We start from the raw sequence: 16,186 nt of genomic DNA, 5'->3' as shown, positions 1-16,186 counted from the left end.
TCCCAAGGTAAAAAAGCAAGCCATCTCCATTTCACAACTTCCATTTCCATTACTGCCTTCAGTACAGAGCAGTCTAAAATGTCTCCTTTTGGTGGGAGAAAGTCAATAAACTCTAAACTTGGCACTGACATACATGTGTGTGTTATATGCATGTGTGTGTGTGTATTTCACAGTAACAAGTAAACCTTTCAACATTTTAATTGAGGAGCTCAAAGAACTTTCTGCAAACAGTCCGTGTACTTAAATCAACAGATTGATAACCTTAATCGGCCTCATCCCTTGGAGAAGGGGACAGAGAACATGTGAAGAGAACACGCCAAAGCAGAGTCCCTGCATCTCTGGGCCCACTCTGTTCCAGCCTGTCCTACCCATCCGACAGGACTAGGACCTGGGGTAAAAATGTGAGTGGAAATAACCCACCTTCGACACCTGACTCCACTCTCCACAGAGTTTCCACCAGGCTTTGCTTGTGTTGGGCGCTGTCTCCCCCTTTCCATGACTGGCTCAGTTCAGCCACTGATGCCCCGATTCAGACCAATTTATTCTGACAGTCTGTGTGAGGGTCAGTTAGAAAGAGTAAAGTTCTAAATCCAAGCAAGGGTAACAGGGTGATTATTTCCCTTGCCAGAGAGAAGAAGTTGAAGGACCCCCCGCTATATTCACAAGCACAAGTCACGTTGATGGAATAACCCGTCCACAACCAGATGAGATTCCCTGACTTCTTGGTGAAAAAGTGATTCCACCCTCCCTTATACATCACCCTGCATTCAGACCACACAGCCAGAGACCTGAAACTTTCCTAACTGCCGCAGGCAGGAGTTCAAAGCCTCAGCTTAGCCACAGGAGGGAGAAGGTAGGGCAGGGTAGGCAGAGTGATCTACATTGTTACACCTACAAGGTACAAGACTTTGCTTTGTTCTAGGTACTTTCCCACATGTTATCGTACTTAATCCTCATGATTCCCTGTGAGACAGTCTAGAAGCAGAGTAAGGAATACCAGCTGCCTGGGCTCTAATCCCAGACCCATTACTCACTAGCTGGGCAACAGTGGGCAAGGTACCTAAGCTCTCTGTATGTCAGTGGCCTTATCTGTAAAAGAGAGACAATACTGCAAGGAACTACTGTGAGGGTCAAATGCGGCAGGACATACAGGGGTGAACAGTACGTGGTCTCCAGTTAACTGCTATGTAGTAAATGATAATGTAATTATTATTAGATAGTAATTATTATCACTATCATTACTTTTATCTCTACTTTACAGCTCAGAAAACTGATGCTAAGGGAGGCTAAGTAACTTGTCCATGGTCACCCAAGCAATGAATGGTGGAGACCAGCAGGACACCAACTGTGCCTGTTTGTTAAGGTAATGTTCTCTCTATCATACCAAGATGTTTTCTAAAAATGATCTCAAATTTAAATAAATCAGGTATCTTATAACCTAAGATCTAATTGCTAATTAAAAGGTTTAATCTGATGTATTTCACAACTTCCCAACTTGAACACAGCCCTGTACGGACAATAAATTTGAAGTAAAGAGCAAATTATGGTACCTCGAAGCCAAGTACTCCAAATGCACGCACTCTATAACCAGGCAGAGTCGCATGGGTGCCACACACGCACTCTTCCAGACAGCATGCTGGCAGGATCTCTGCTCCATAATCACAGAGGCAGCGTGTCCTTTTCATCCCTGGGATATAACAAAGGCCGGACAGGCTTCTCTGGCCTGGGCCCTGGTGCTACGTTTCACAGCATTCCCTTCCTGTGGAATCCGATGCTCTTAGCCAGGGCCCTCCTAGAAGCACCCCAGTCCATGATTGCAACAGCAGAAAGTTTCCTACCCAGAGCAGCTGGTCTCTGCTCCAGGCTCCTCAGGGAATATCTGGGCTTTCGGCTCAGGCGAGTCTCAAAGTGGCCAAATCCAGCCACTGGCTGGGCTGCCTGGCCAGCTCTGGGGAGCAGCTGCAGGGGACAGGTGCAGGGAGATGGGGCGCCTGCTCTGGGAAGAGAAGCAGCTTGACACCTGAAAAGCTCATTTTCAGGAATTCATTTTCTGCCTGGGTTCAGCCCTGGTTTAGACACTAACAGAAGATGAGTTTTGCACAAGATTTATTAAGAGCCTACTAAGTGCCAGGAGCCAAGAAGAGGTTGCCACCAGGCTCAGCACGAAACGACACAGACTTCTAGGAGCAAGAGACTGAATCACCGAGCACGGATGCCCTGCCCAGTAACAAAACCAAGAAACACCAGAGCTGCAGAGAGCACTGGAGATGAGGCATGGGCATACCTGACCAATGGAAACAAGGAAAGTCCAGCTTTCTTTGCCCAAGTCACACAGTGGCAACTTGGTAATTTTCCCTGTCAGTGCAGGGACCTGTTTCTCACCGAAGCACTGTGCTCAGTGACTGCGACATTCCCAAGATCAAGGCCAAGCTGACTCCACCGGCTCCCCGTGTAGCCACAGCCCAATGTGCAATGACTGCAGTCAGCTCACCTATCTGCGTGTGTGTTGTTTAGAGTTGCTTCTAATGCAGAACCAGCTCCCCCGCACAGATTCTCAGCTCTTGCTCCCCATCTTCCCACTTACACATTCTCCAAGCTTATATATGAATGTCATTGAGTAAATGCCATAATCTAAGTAAAACAAAATCAGGAAGGCCAATCTCTTTCTGTAAAATTGTGCAAGGCCTTCCATTTATATTACTAAATGACTTTTGGAAGATCTATGCCACCACTTCACTTCTGACTTGTAATAATTCAGAATTGATGACACTTCCCTTCTGAACCCTCAAAGCAGATCTGTTCAGTCTCCTCTAAGAAGTCAGAAGTCAGCAAAGACATTCAAAGTCCTAGAGAGGAAACCGAGGCAAGGCATAAAAAAAACCCAAGTAGACATAGAAAGTAAGAGGAAGAACTGAAGATCTCCTGCCCAAAGAGTTAGTGAGGTAATGTAGATGAAAGCCTAGGATGGTGGCAATCAGGAAAGCTCAGATTCACGAGCTCTACCACTGATGAGCTAGGTGACTGTGGGAAAGCCATTCTGTTCTCTGAGCCCCCGCTTCCTGAGCTGTGTTCTACCAGGTTTGAGCGAGGGTTAGACGAAATGGTGCATGAAGGCCCCAGGATCCCAGGTTGCAGCCCACGGCAGGGCCTCCCTCAGTGGGAGCCTTGCCCTGGGCCAACACCCTTGGCTCCAAGTGTCCTCACTCTTTCCTTCAGCTCCACATGACAGTCGTAAGGCAGACAGGAAAAAAAGAGGGGCCTGGGGGACCAGGGTCTGTACCACAGAGGAAAACCCAACTGGTATTAAAGCACCAGTTGACCTGAAAACTCATCTCTGACATTCACAGAGCAACACCAACTTCTGCGGGGCTTGAGGTCAGGCCGCCGCGGTCGCCCAAGCGGAATTCTCAACCAGCATCTCCCCAGGTCCCCCTTTCCTGACCTGCAGTAGGGGTCCTGCCCAACCCTCCACCCCTCCCAAAGCACCCTGTACCAACCTCAGTGATCCTGGTCTCTCCTGGGTCTCTTCTCCCTCTCTGATAACCCCCTCTCCTTCTCCCCATCACTGGTACGCCCCATGGTCCATTCTTGAGGCTCTCCCTGTACCTCCCAGCAATGTTTCATCCCTTCCTATGACTTCAAATGTCACCCATATGTGGGAAGCAGTGGCACCTCTTCCAAGAGTCAGCCCCTCAATAAAATAAGAATGAGAATATTTTTCTCACAGGACTGAAGGAGGATTAGAGACAGGGGATCAAAGTCATGTGGCATACATCTGACACCCTAGAAGTGGTAGCCATTGCTCTTAAAATCACCACCCAGCAAACCACCAAAAGGTAGTGAGAAATGCCAGTGACTGGGGCTGGATTTGCTTTTTGTTTTCCCATGACTGTTGCTACTGGGATAAGCACTTGTACGAGGCTTCCCCTACCACCCTGATACTATCACCAGCCCTCCTTCACTCAGCAATGGGGAGGCCAGTCATCACCTAATGCCTGGGAAGACATTCTCATGAGCCAGACACTGCACTAAGTGCCTTGCGTGTGCTGGCAATCTGCAAGGGTGCTGACCTAGGATGAGCTTCCACTGAGGGAGGCCCTGCCATGGGCTGTGACCTGGGGCCCTGGGGCCTTCATTTAACCCTAATGACAACCCTCTGAGGGAAGTGTTAGAATCATGCTCCTTGTTAAAGGGATCCTGAGTCACAGGAAGGGTAAGGAGCTGGGCCAAGTGGTGGAGTTGAGATCTGAATAAAGGCAGGTTCACACCAGCCATGCTCTTAACACTGACAGTAACCACCTCAGTGCTGAGCTCAAATCTTCTAGAACATAAAATGTGAAAAACAAAACACGTGCTGCTGTTTCTTTATGAGTTACTACTGAAGTCCAGTCCTCACGGACAGTCTGCTGATCTTAGCCTTCAGATGCATGTGAGTTGTAACACTGATTTTAATCTGATTTCCCTCACTAATGTCTTGTATAAATTATATGCATTGCCCTATGTCCTACCTTTTCATTGCTTAATGGTGCCACCTGTTGCATAAATATTCTTAATTTTAATATAGTCTAACCTATCAAATATTTTCTATTATAGTTAGTGCTTTTTATGTTCTGTTTAAGAAGTCTTTTCTTGGGCTTCCCTGGTGGCGCAGTGGTTGAGAATCTGCCTGCTAAAGCAGGGGACACGGGTTCGAGCCCTGGTCTGGGAAGATCCCACATGCCGCGGAGCAACTAGGCCCGTGAGCCACAACTACTGAGCCTGCGCGTCTGGAGCCTGTGTTCCGCAACAAGAGAGGCCACAATAGTGAGAGGCCCACGCACTGCGATGAAGAGTGGCCCCCGCTTGCCACAACTAGAGAAAGCCCTTGCACAGAAACGAAGACCCAACACAGCCAAAAATAAATAAATTTAAAAAATAAAACAAATAAAATAACAAATGTTCAAGTACAATTGGTGTCTAAAAAAAAAAAAAAGAAGTCTTTTCTTATGCTGAGGTCATAAAGACATTCATTTACCTTTATTATCTTTTAAATGGTTTTGTTTTGGTTGGTTTTTACTTTTCATACCCAGAAATTAATTTTGTATGTGATATGATATACAAGTCAAGTTTCATTTTTTTCCATATGGATATCCAACTGTTCCAGCATGATTTGTTAAAAAGAGCTTCTTTACTTCTGTATTCTGCAGTGCCACCATCGTCCACAGATGTGTGGATCTTTACGTACGCTCCCTATTCTGTATTCTGTCTGTTCTTGTGACAATACCACATTGTCGTAATTACCACAATCTTATAAGAATTCTTGGCATCTAGCAGAAGAAGTCCTCCGACTTTATTCTTCAAGAGCGGCTTGGCTATGCTTGGACGTATGTACACATGTATTTATTTAGCTGTACTGGGTCTTAGTTTCGGCATGGGGGATCTTTTAGGTACAGCATGCGGGATCTTTAGCTGCGGCATGGGGGAATCTTGTAGCTGCAGCATGAGGTCTCTAGTTCCCTGACCAGGGATCGAACTCAGGCCCCCTGCATTGGGAGCATGGAGTCTTAACCACTGGACCACCAGGGAAGTCCCACGGCCCTCTGCATTTCCATATACACCTTAAAATCTCCTTGTTCAGTTCCAACCAACCAACCAACCAACTCTGCTGGGATTTTGATCAGGATCTCGTTGAATCCTCAGACCACTCTGAGTTAATGGACAACTTTACAGTACTGAGTCTCCTAATCTGTGGAATGTATTTCATTTATTCAGGCCTTCTTTAATTTCTCTCAATATGGATCTGTACTCTTTTTATAGAGTTCACACACACCTTTGGTCAGTGTACTACTCAGCATTTAATATGACATTGATATTATAAATAGTATTTTAAAGTTTTTTTCACTTTGTTTATTGCTAACATATAAAGCAACTGATTTTTGTATACTTACCATGTACCCACCAACTTTGCACTATTTATTTCCTTTTTTTGTACTTATTATTTCTAATTATCTATAAATTCATTTGGATGACCTATACACACATTCATATCATATTCAAATAATGACAGTTTTATTTCTTCCTTTGCAATTCTTAGGGCTTTTATTTCTTTTCCTTGGTTTTTTGCACTGGAGAGGACTTCCAATAAAATGTAGAGATCCTTTCTGGTCTCAAAGATGAAGTATTCAACAGTTCACCATTAAGTATAATGTTTGCTATAGGACTTTTTTTAAAATATCACTTTTCAGGTTAAGAAAGATTCCTTCTACTACAATTCTACTAAGAGCTTTTATCACATATGGATGTTTGTGTAAGATTGGATTTATTTTTCCTTAAATGTTTGGCAGAATTTGTCAGTGAAATAATCTGGGTCTGGAGTTTTCTTTAAGCAGTTCTTTTTTTTTATTTTTTATTTTATTTATTTATTTTTGGCTGTGTTGGGTCATCGCTGCTGCGCACGGGTTTTTCTCTAGTCGAGGCGAGCGGGGGCTACTCTTCGTTGCGGTGCGCGGGCTTCTCATTGCGGTGGCTTCTCCTGTTGCGGAGCATGGGCTCTAGGCATGTGGGCTTCAGTAGTTGTGGCTCACGGGCTCTAGAGCACAGGCTCAGTAGTTGTGGCGCACGGGCTTAGTTGCTCCGCGGCATGTGGGATCTTCCCGGACCAGGGCTCGAACTCATGTCCCCTGCATTGGCAGGCGGATTCGCAACCACTGCGCCACCAGGGAAGCCCTCTTTAAGCAGTTCTAATGACAGATTCTAGTTAAAAAGTAGAAGACTAGTCACGTATTTTCTATTTCATTGTGATGATTTTGTAAAGTTGTGGTTTTCTAGAGAATCCAGTTCATTTTTTCAAATATATTAGCAAAAAGCTGTTCATATTATCCTCTTATGATCATTTTAAAGACTGAAAGACCTGTAGTAATGTTCCCCTTTTCATTCTTGACATTAGGTTTTTGTGCCTTTTCTCTTCATCAGTCTCATCAAAGGTTTATTGATTTTTGTTCTTTTTTTCAAAGAATCAACCTTTTTCTTTTTCTTTTTTTTTTCCAGCCGCGCCGGGTGGCTTGGTGGGATCTTAGTTCCCTGATCAGGGATTGAACCCGGGCCCCTGGCAGTGAGAGGACCAAGTCGTAACCACTGGACTGCCAGGGAATTCCGCAAAGAATCAACTTTTAGCTTTCTTTCAGCTGTCTATTGAATATTTGTCCTCTTTTTCCTTGATTTTTTTCCCTTTATTATTTCCTTTCTTCTACCATCTTTGGGTTCAAGTTGTTCTTTTCCTAACTTCTGGAAATTAAAGCTTAATTCATTAATTTTCAGCCTTTCTTTTCTAATGTATGCATTTAAAGCTATAAATTTCCTTCTAAGTACAGTGTTTTTTGTGTGTGTTTTTTGTTTTTGTTTTTACTATTTATTTTTTTATTTAGGCTGCGCCAGGTCTTAGTTGTGGCATGCATGCAGGATCTAGTTCCCCGACCAGGGATCAAACCCAGGCCCCCTGCATTGGGAGCACAGAGTCTTACCCACTGAACCACCAGGAAGTCCCTAAGCACAGTTTTAGCTATATTCTACAATCTCATTTATTTTTTCATAAGAGTCCCACGAGGTAGGCATATTTATTTTCTTTTTTGCAGATGTGAAACTAAAGGTCAAGTAACTTTTAAAAAATTTTTTTATCGAAGTACAGTTGATTTACAATGTTGCGTTAATTTCTACTGTACAGCAAAGTAATTCAGTTATGCATATATATACATTCTTTTTTATATGCTTTTCTATTATGGTTTATCACAGGATATTGAATATAGTTCCCTGTGCTATACAGTAGGACCTTGTTGTTTATCCATTCTATATATAACAGTTTGCATGTGCTAATCCCAAACTCCAAATCCATCCCTCTCCCATCCCTCCTCCCCCTGGCAACCACAAGCCTGTTCTTTATGTCTGTGAGTCTGTTTCTGTTTCATAGATAGGTTCATTTGTGTCATTTTTTTAAAATTTATTTAAAAAAATATTTTATTTATTTATTATTTATTTATTGGGCTGCATTGGGTCTTAGTTGCGGCATGCGGGATTTTTCGTTGTGACGCGCAGGCTCTTCGTTGCAGCACATGGGCTTCTCTCTAGTTATGGCGTACAGGCTCCAGAGCGCGTGGGCTCTGTATTTTGCAGCACACGGGCTCTCTAGTTGAGGTGTGCAAGCTCAGTAGTTGTGGCATGCAGGCTTAGTTGCCCGCAGCATGTGGGATCTTAGTTCCCCAATCAGGTATTGAACTTGCGTCTCCCACATTGGAAGGAGGATTCTTGACCACTGGACCACCAAGGAAGTCCCTCATTTGTGTCATATTTTAGATTCCACATATAAGTGATATCATATGGTATTTGTCTTTCTCTTCCTGACTTACTTCATTTAGTATGATAATCTCTATGTCCATCCATGTTGCTGCAAATGGCATTATTTCATTCTTTTTTATGGCTGAGTAATATTCCACTGAATATATATACCACATCTTCTTTATCCATTCATCTGTCAATGGACATGTAGGTTGTTTCCATGTCTTGGCTATTGTAAATAGTGCTGCTATGAACTAAGGGGTACGTGTATCTTTTGTTTTCTTGTTTTTGTTTTTTAAAAATATTTATTTATTTTGGCTGCGCCGGGTCTTAGTTGTGGCATGCGGGATCCTTTGTTGTGGCATACGGGATCTAGTTCCCCGACCAGGGATCAAACCCGGGTCCCCTGTATTGGGAGCATGGAGTCTTACCCACTGGACCACCAGGGAAGTCCCTGCATGTATCTTTTGAATTATAGTTTTGTCTGGATATATGCCTAGGAGTGGGATTGCTGGATCATATAGTAGTTCTGTTTTTAGTTTTTTTGAGGAATCTCCATACAGTTTTCCATAGTGGCTGCACCAACTTACATCCCCATCAACAGTGTAGGAGGGCTCCCTTTTCTCCACACCCTCTCCAGCATTTGTTATTTGTACCCTTTTTAATGATGGCCATTCTGACTGGTACCTCATTGTAGTTTTGATTTGCATTTCTCTAATAATTAGTGACCTTGAGCATCTTTCCATGTGCCTGTTGGCCATCTGTATGCCTTCTTTGGAGAAATGTCTATGTAGATCTTCTGCCGATTTTTCTATTGGGTTTTTGGTTTTTTGTTGTTGAGTTGTATGAGCTGTTTGTATATTTTGGAAATTAAGCCCTTGCTGGTTGCATCATTTGCAAATATTTTCTCCCAGTCTGTAGGCTGTCTTTTTGTTTTGTTTATGGTTTCCTTTGCTGAACAAAGGCTTGTAAGTGGGTTCCATCTTTTTTTTTTTTGCTTTTATTTCTAATGCCTTGGGAGACTTACAGGTCAAGTAACTTGCTCAAAATTATAAATGGTGACAAATGGTGAAATCAAGGTTCAAAACCAGGTTCTGTGCTTCTAAAATTCAAGTTCTTCCTATTATAGTACATTACATATAATTAGTAGTTTATAGGTATTATGAATAAAATGCTATGAAAATATCAAGAAAGCAAAGTCGGGTCTTTTCCTCCACAGGATGTGGGAAAAGCTAGAAAGGGACTTACAGGCAAATAGGCTCTGCTGAGGTACACAGGAGAAGGGCTTCCTATCTGTAAGCAGGGGAAGAGGGGAGGGGCAAGAGGGATTGACAAGATGGGTTAACAGAGGCCAAGAAAATCTCATCTGTCCCTGGAAATCCATGATTGGTGATTTTATAAAAGTAACAGAATCAGCTCTCAGCCTTCAGGGCTCACTCAAGAAATGTTCTCCATGATGAACAGTTAGATCCATTCTTTTATGACCAGGATTTGACTGGCATCACGATCAACCACTATCCCTGGGTCCACATGACCTCTTGAGTCATACCAGCGATAGCCAAGCTCAGAGACGGTCAGGAAGGGACTGGCAGAAAAGAGCACAGAAAGCATCTTGTGGCTTAATGACACACTGGTCTTGTGTCAACTTAAAACTGGAAAGAAGGGAAGACCTGTCATCCTCAGCTGCTCTTGGGGAGCCTCATTCATGCATTCAACAAAGATCTAAATTTCAAGAACTGAACTAGTGCTGGGAATACAAACAGCTTGTAGGCTAGACCTCAATTTCTTTTAAGTGAAAATGAAAAACTAAACTAGACTAGAATAATGGGAAAATCAGGAGATACTCAAACGTTAAATTTGTCAAACACAAACAGAATACTCTTTGCCCTTTTAGTACTGTAATTAAAGTGAAATTGGTAGTAAATGCTTGATGACAATCTAAATAAAATCACAGGATATCTGCTCTACAAATTTATATAAGACAAGAGAAACTGTGATACTCAATGCTATGGGGTCTTAATGTACCAATCAACTTGCAATGTTTTTTCTTTTAATGTATTTGTAACTTAAAAAAACAAAAATAACCCATGTTTTCCATAGAGAACTCAGAGAAGAGAGTTTGGGAGAGAAAGGAAGAACAGGAAGAAAGATTATCCATAGTTCCATCACTCAAAGACAACACAATGTATACTCTTCCCTCAAAGCTTATTTCCAGTCATCACTTAATTCCCTCCTTAAAGTGCGAAGTGGGGTGGGAATAGGGGTGGACATGTGTGAATAGGGGGCTTGGAGCTGCAGACAAATAAGTCTAAGGTAAGAGGAGAGGGCACAGGGCACAGCCTACACACAAAGAGAAAAATAAGATTTCTGAACAAAGCCCCCGAATGCCCAGCCACACACTGGCGCTCTGTTCCAGTGTGTGCAGGTTCACTTTAGTATGCCCCCCTCCTGAGGGGGGACCAGCTGCAGACCAGGTCGCACCCCAGGAGCACTCTCAATCCCATAGTGAAACCAAGGCCACCAAGGAAGGAACTAGAAGAGCTGCCTAATGGCACCAACTCAGGTGTTCAGTAACTATCTAATGACCGAAAGACGGCCCCAAAGAAGGCTCCCTGGGCTGAAGTCAGCCATGTCTGTGTCAAGTAAAGCAAGCCTGCTTCAACCAGGTGTGGTTCTGTTGCTCCACCTGGAGCCCAGGGTAGGCATAAACCAACATCTAAGCAGCTTCCACATACCGGGCACATCTTAGCACCAGCTTTAGACATATTATTTTTGTTCCTCAAAAACCCTGCAAAAGTGAATTACTGTGCCCATTTTACAGGAAGGCAACCGAGGTGCAAACCATTCAAACCATTCGTCAAGGGCCCCACAGCTTGCAAATGCGAGGCCGTGACTCAACCCAGCCTGTCTGACTCCATACTGCCCAACCCTAGCAGGACACCTCAACTCCAGCCTGAGTCATTCCCAGCTCTGGGAACCCTGCTTGGCTGGGAGGCTGCTCCCTAGAAAGGGGGCTTGATTCTCAGAGCTGTCTTATTAAGGGCCAAAGACCCTGACATGTCAGGGAATATTACTCAGATTTTTTTTTTCCACACACAAACATCCTTAACCATAAAAATGAACCTGGTTTCAGTACACTCTGGGTAAAGAAACATGTAAGTTGGGGAACCTGAGGCTTCTGAGGGCAACAAGAGAACCTGCAGACTCTGCTTCAAAGGGAGATCAGGTTGGGCACATTTCCTAGTTCTGCTTCCTTCATTCTTTCAGGGTCTTAAAAGACATGCTATGGCACAAGTCGGTCTCTCATGCCAAATGGTACTGAATGCTCCTAAGATACATTTATCAATGCCAACAACATAAATGTATAGTTAATAATTAATTGGGTGTGTCTCAACAGGAAGGTGAAGTTCCTCAGAAGACAGTGTGAGGATGGGTGGAAGACAAGTCTTAGCTTCACCTCTGGGAAGCCAGCCCCCTATCCCTCCAGACGGCCCTGTCCGCCTCTGTAAGGCAAGGGCATCACTGGTGCTCCTGCCCTCCCGAGTATGAAGAGGCTCAGGGGTGGTAACGGATGTGGAAGAACTTTGGGAAAGTGCAAAGTGACAGACAAGTGAGTTAGTACTGCTCTTCCCAAGGACAGGTACTGAGTCTGGCACTTCCGTAGTATATTTCAGACTGTCTAGCACCCAGCAGTTGACTGACTATTTCTCCCTAAAGAAACTGAACTACAGTACTCGACGATAATGCTGAATGAGTTCAGTTACCTCGGAACACACGCTGCACGTGAGGGAGAGCACTCCTGTTGGACACTCTTCCTGCACATGGACCCGGTCCTGATTCTATCTTGTGGGCTACACTGCGCACCAAACACGCTGAAACAGGCTTTTACACTCTAACCTGGTGATAGGAGAATGCCATCTGAATCCCAAACAACCACTCTGAAATGAACTTTTAGGATGAGGTAGTGTATACTGAGTTATTCTTGATCCCTTCCCATCACAACAGGAGAAACAGACAAGAAAATATGTTCCCCATGTATTTCCTTCAACTCTGTTTCTCTCCCCCAAATCACACTAAAACAGCCAGTTCAAGAGAGGTGCACACATCTCTCCCTCCCTGCCCCTAAGGGCCCACTAGGTTGACAAGAAGGAACTTGTAACAGTGCAGCAACAGAGAAGCAGGGAGGATGTGCTAGAGGAAAGCAGACAGGTCTGGGCTGGGAGGAGACTAAGAAAACCATCCCAGAGGCCAGGGTGGGGACGAGCCTTCCCAGGGCAGGGGTGCCGAACAGAGCTGGGGGAGGGGGGACTGAGAAGCAACCATCACAGTAATTTTTAAAACTGCACTTGTGACCATCGAGCCCAGACACCCTTCAGGGAGGCCCACCTGGGGCCTTTGCCCAGCCTCTGCTGAAACGCAGACATCCTCCCTCTTAAGGCAGAGGCCAACAGGGAAACCCGGATCAGCTTCCTAATCAACCTTCTTCTTCTCTCATGAACATGAACTGATAACCAAGGATCTTCAACCATTAAATAAATAATAATGAAATAAAAACCCAAACCATTAAAGAGTAGGACCAGGATAAGCAGGATGACTTTTACTTTGAATTGATCTCTGGGGAAAACACAGATATTTCAGGGAACAAGAGAGAAATTCTAATAAACGCTGGTAAGAATTCTCCAAGAAAGTCAAGGGTTATTGTACCCGTAAAACAGGAACAGGCTGCTATGAAAAAGGAGTGATTAGGTAGTAAGTAAATTTTTTTTCTTAATTTTTAAGAACCTTATTACCAAAATAAACATTTTAATGTTTGGTGTGTATAATAGAACGACAAGATTAAAGAGGAAGCTAGTGACCTAGATGATAAGATCACAGGAACCTCCAGTCACATAAAACAGGGGGAGTAAGAGGCTGGTTAAGGGACAGGGAGGAGCCAGGCTGGAGGTCTCGCGGGTGGGGAGGCGCAGGGGAAGCCCTGGACTGCAGGCTCTGCCATGTGTCTCACTTACCACTCGGCTCTAGTGCCCCCCAGTGCTGCACACAGTAGGTGCTCAACCAAGATCTGAGTGAGTGAATAGCAGGTGGGGATTTCCAACCTCTCCCTCCTTTTCCGAGGCCTCTGGGAGGAGCGCAGCTCCGCCGTGGCCACTCAGGGAACTGCTGGTCATCAGTGGAGTGGGCAGGTCCTCAGGCAGGCTCCTCTCGGAGACTTTAAAATTCCAGTTGCACAGGGGGTAGGGGCAGTGTGTTTCTGCCCATTGAAGGTGTAAAAGCAACAAATTTGAGACTTGAGAGCAAGAAAATCCTAAGTGTAAAGATGTACAAATCATTCCCCCTCCCCCTTCCCCTCCCAGTCCTGAAAAACACATTCGTGGTCCCCCATGTGTGTCCTGGGAACACAGTAGGCCCTCAAAAGATACTTGCTGAATACATTCAGGAATCCAGGAATGACCGAGGTGGGGGAAATGGTTCCCAGATCTCTGGATTCCAATGACTTCTGCCACTGATGTAAGTAAACACCGTGAGTCAGAGCCATTCCCAAAATGGTGCACAGAGTATCAGAGGTTAACAGAGGCTGCCAAGGGTGCCCTTGGTCCAGGCTGGGAGCTGGCATAACATCTTTCCTCCCCTCCGGGCCTGATAACACATATATCAAGTAAAGAAAGGTACAAATTACATAAGTACATTCAGCTCCCCCTTAATGCCCTTAATTCATTCCAAGAAATAAAAACAGAACAGGTCATTAGGCCAAAAGGATATTACTATAAAGCAAGAACATTCCGAGAGGAGGCACATGTTGCTCATCTCTCTGAAAGTCAGCCTTGGAGAAGTCATCTCTAATCTCTGTAACTGCAGAAGGCAGCACAGAAGGAAGGCGTCCTCACTGCTGCCCACACAACACAACGCTGGCCTGGCCTGTGCTGCCCTGCAGACCTCGCCGTGAGCACACACTGGATCTAAGGTTTGTTCCTCCTTCATTATCCAGGGTGGGAAATTCTTCACTCATTAGAAGTGACTACAATTTCTTCTAAGCCACTGTTTGGCCTGGAGTGAGGGGAGGATCAATCCTTAAGCAAGGAGTGGATTTACCCATTCATTCTACAAACAGATGTTTGAGTACTTACTATGTGCCAGGCACTCTTCTAAGTCCAGGGTTTGGAGCAGTGTACAAGACAGACACGGCCCCTGCCTGCCTGGGCCTGACGTCCTAATAGGGCAGACTGACACACAGTAAAGTAAAAACAGCCACGAGTGTGAAAAGGGCTAGAATGGAGGTAAATAAGGCGTTATGAGAGAGTGGAGGGAAGAACGGGGTGAAGGACTTGTGAAGGTAGAATGGTCGGGAGGACCCAAGGCGGAGAGCAAGTGGGGGTGTGAAGGACGGGGAGGGGCCTTTCCAGCAGAGGGAGGCCCCAGGGAACAAAGGTGGCTGTTCCAGTCCCAGCAGGGCAGGAGCCCACAGGCCTGCCTGAGGTGCCACTGAGGGCGCCAGGGAGGAATGGTCGGCGTCACTGGTGAGCTGCGTGGTAACTCAGATCTTGTATCTGTGCTAGCAGATAAAAATTCAAGCCTCAAGTGCTTGTAAGATATGCTACTGAAAACCAAGCACGTATATACGCATAGTCTTCCATACCTGTCTGAACCTGTGCTGCCTCTCAACACGTGATATATTTAACCGAAGAGAAACACCTAGCCTTTGACCCAACTATTTCTTCTAAAACTTCTCCTACAGATAAACTCACCCAAGGATTACAGGTAGATATTCACTGTGGCACTGTTTTCAGTAGCAAGAAAAATAAGACGCTGAAAACCACCTCACTGTCCATCAAGAGTCGCAAGTGCTGATACACCTGTGGAGTGGAACACAGGCAGCCAGAGGAGAGAGAGGGCGGGGAACTGCGTGTACAGACGCGGAAGAATGACACATCGGTGTTCCCCCATATCAAGCGGAATCAGTGGGTTGTAGCACGGTGATATAATCTGATCCCACTGTATTGAAACACAGGTACCCACCAAAGTGTGCCAACGCACAGAAAGTCCCAGTGGGGTCTCAGACCTGGGGGGGGGGTTGGACTTTCACATTTCACCTCGTTCTAACCTGTTTGAAAATTTTGACTATCACCATGTAATACTTTTAGGATACAGCAACTAGTTAATAAAAAATACCCTACTTTGTTTCGTTAATGGCCTGTGCTGGAACGAAGGAGGGGCCCTGTGTGCCACGTGACTGCACCACAGCCTCGAGAGAGGACTGACCACCCCCTCTTCAGAGGTGCCCGAAGCCCCCGCCCCAGCACCTCTCCGTTGCATAACCGCAGTCATCTCCCAGTGGTGTCCTGGCTCCCCCACTGCCCTTCAGTCTATTCTCAACACAGCGACGCTTTCAAAACTCAAGTCAGACCACAGAGCAGTCACTCAGTAAAAACCTGCTGGATGAATTCAGGAGGAGAAAAGTTGAACTGAAAAGTCTGGGTAGTTTTGATTCATACAGACTGAAGATCCACAGATGGAAAATACTTGGGGCATTTATGTGAAGATGCTTTAACTCTAGTGGCTAGAACTCTCTTATAAACACTCTGCACATGTTAAACTAAACCACAGCTGGGTTTAGTAACCACCGTGCGGGACGCGTGGCTCAGTCCCGGCTGTCTACCAGCAGCCACACAGGAAGCCCTTCTCCTGCTCAGCCACGGGGCCTGACCACCATGGGCACCCACAAGCTCCTGGGTCCTCTCCGCCTCCAGCTCAGGCTATTCCTGTACGTCTAGTCAGTCCCTCCTGAGGAAGGACGGGCTTTCCTGCTTCTCTCTGGCCCTCAAGCCACCTCCCACCCGGCCGGTGTCCAGGGAGTAGGGCCTGAGGTAATACACTCCTTTGC

At 45.3% G+C, this 16,186-nt stretch overlaps 1 protein-coding gene across 3 annotated transcripts in view; it reads right to left on the bottom strand.

Moving 5' to 3' along the window:
- PACSIN2 (protein kinase C and casein kinase substrate in neurons 2) overlaps nucleotides 1-16,186 on the bottom strand; it is a 138,538-nt gene that overhangs the window by 41,862 nt on the left and 80,490 nt on the right. The window lies entirely within an intron of this gene.

Source organism: Balaenoptera acutorostrata, chromosome 11, assembly GCF_949987535.1.
Source record: "Balaenoptera acutorostrata chromosome 11, mBalAcu1.1, whole genome shotgun sequence".
Lineage (NCBI taxonomy): Eukaryota > Metazoa > Chordata > Mammalia > Artiodactyla > Balaenopteridae > Balaenoptera > Balaenoptera acutorostrata.
Note: the sequence above shows the minus strand (reverse complement) of the source record. Positions and strands in the feature narration are given on the sequence as shown.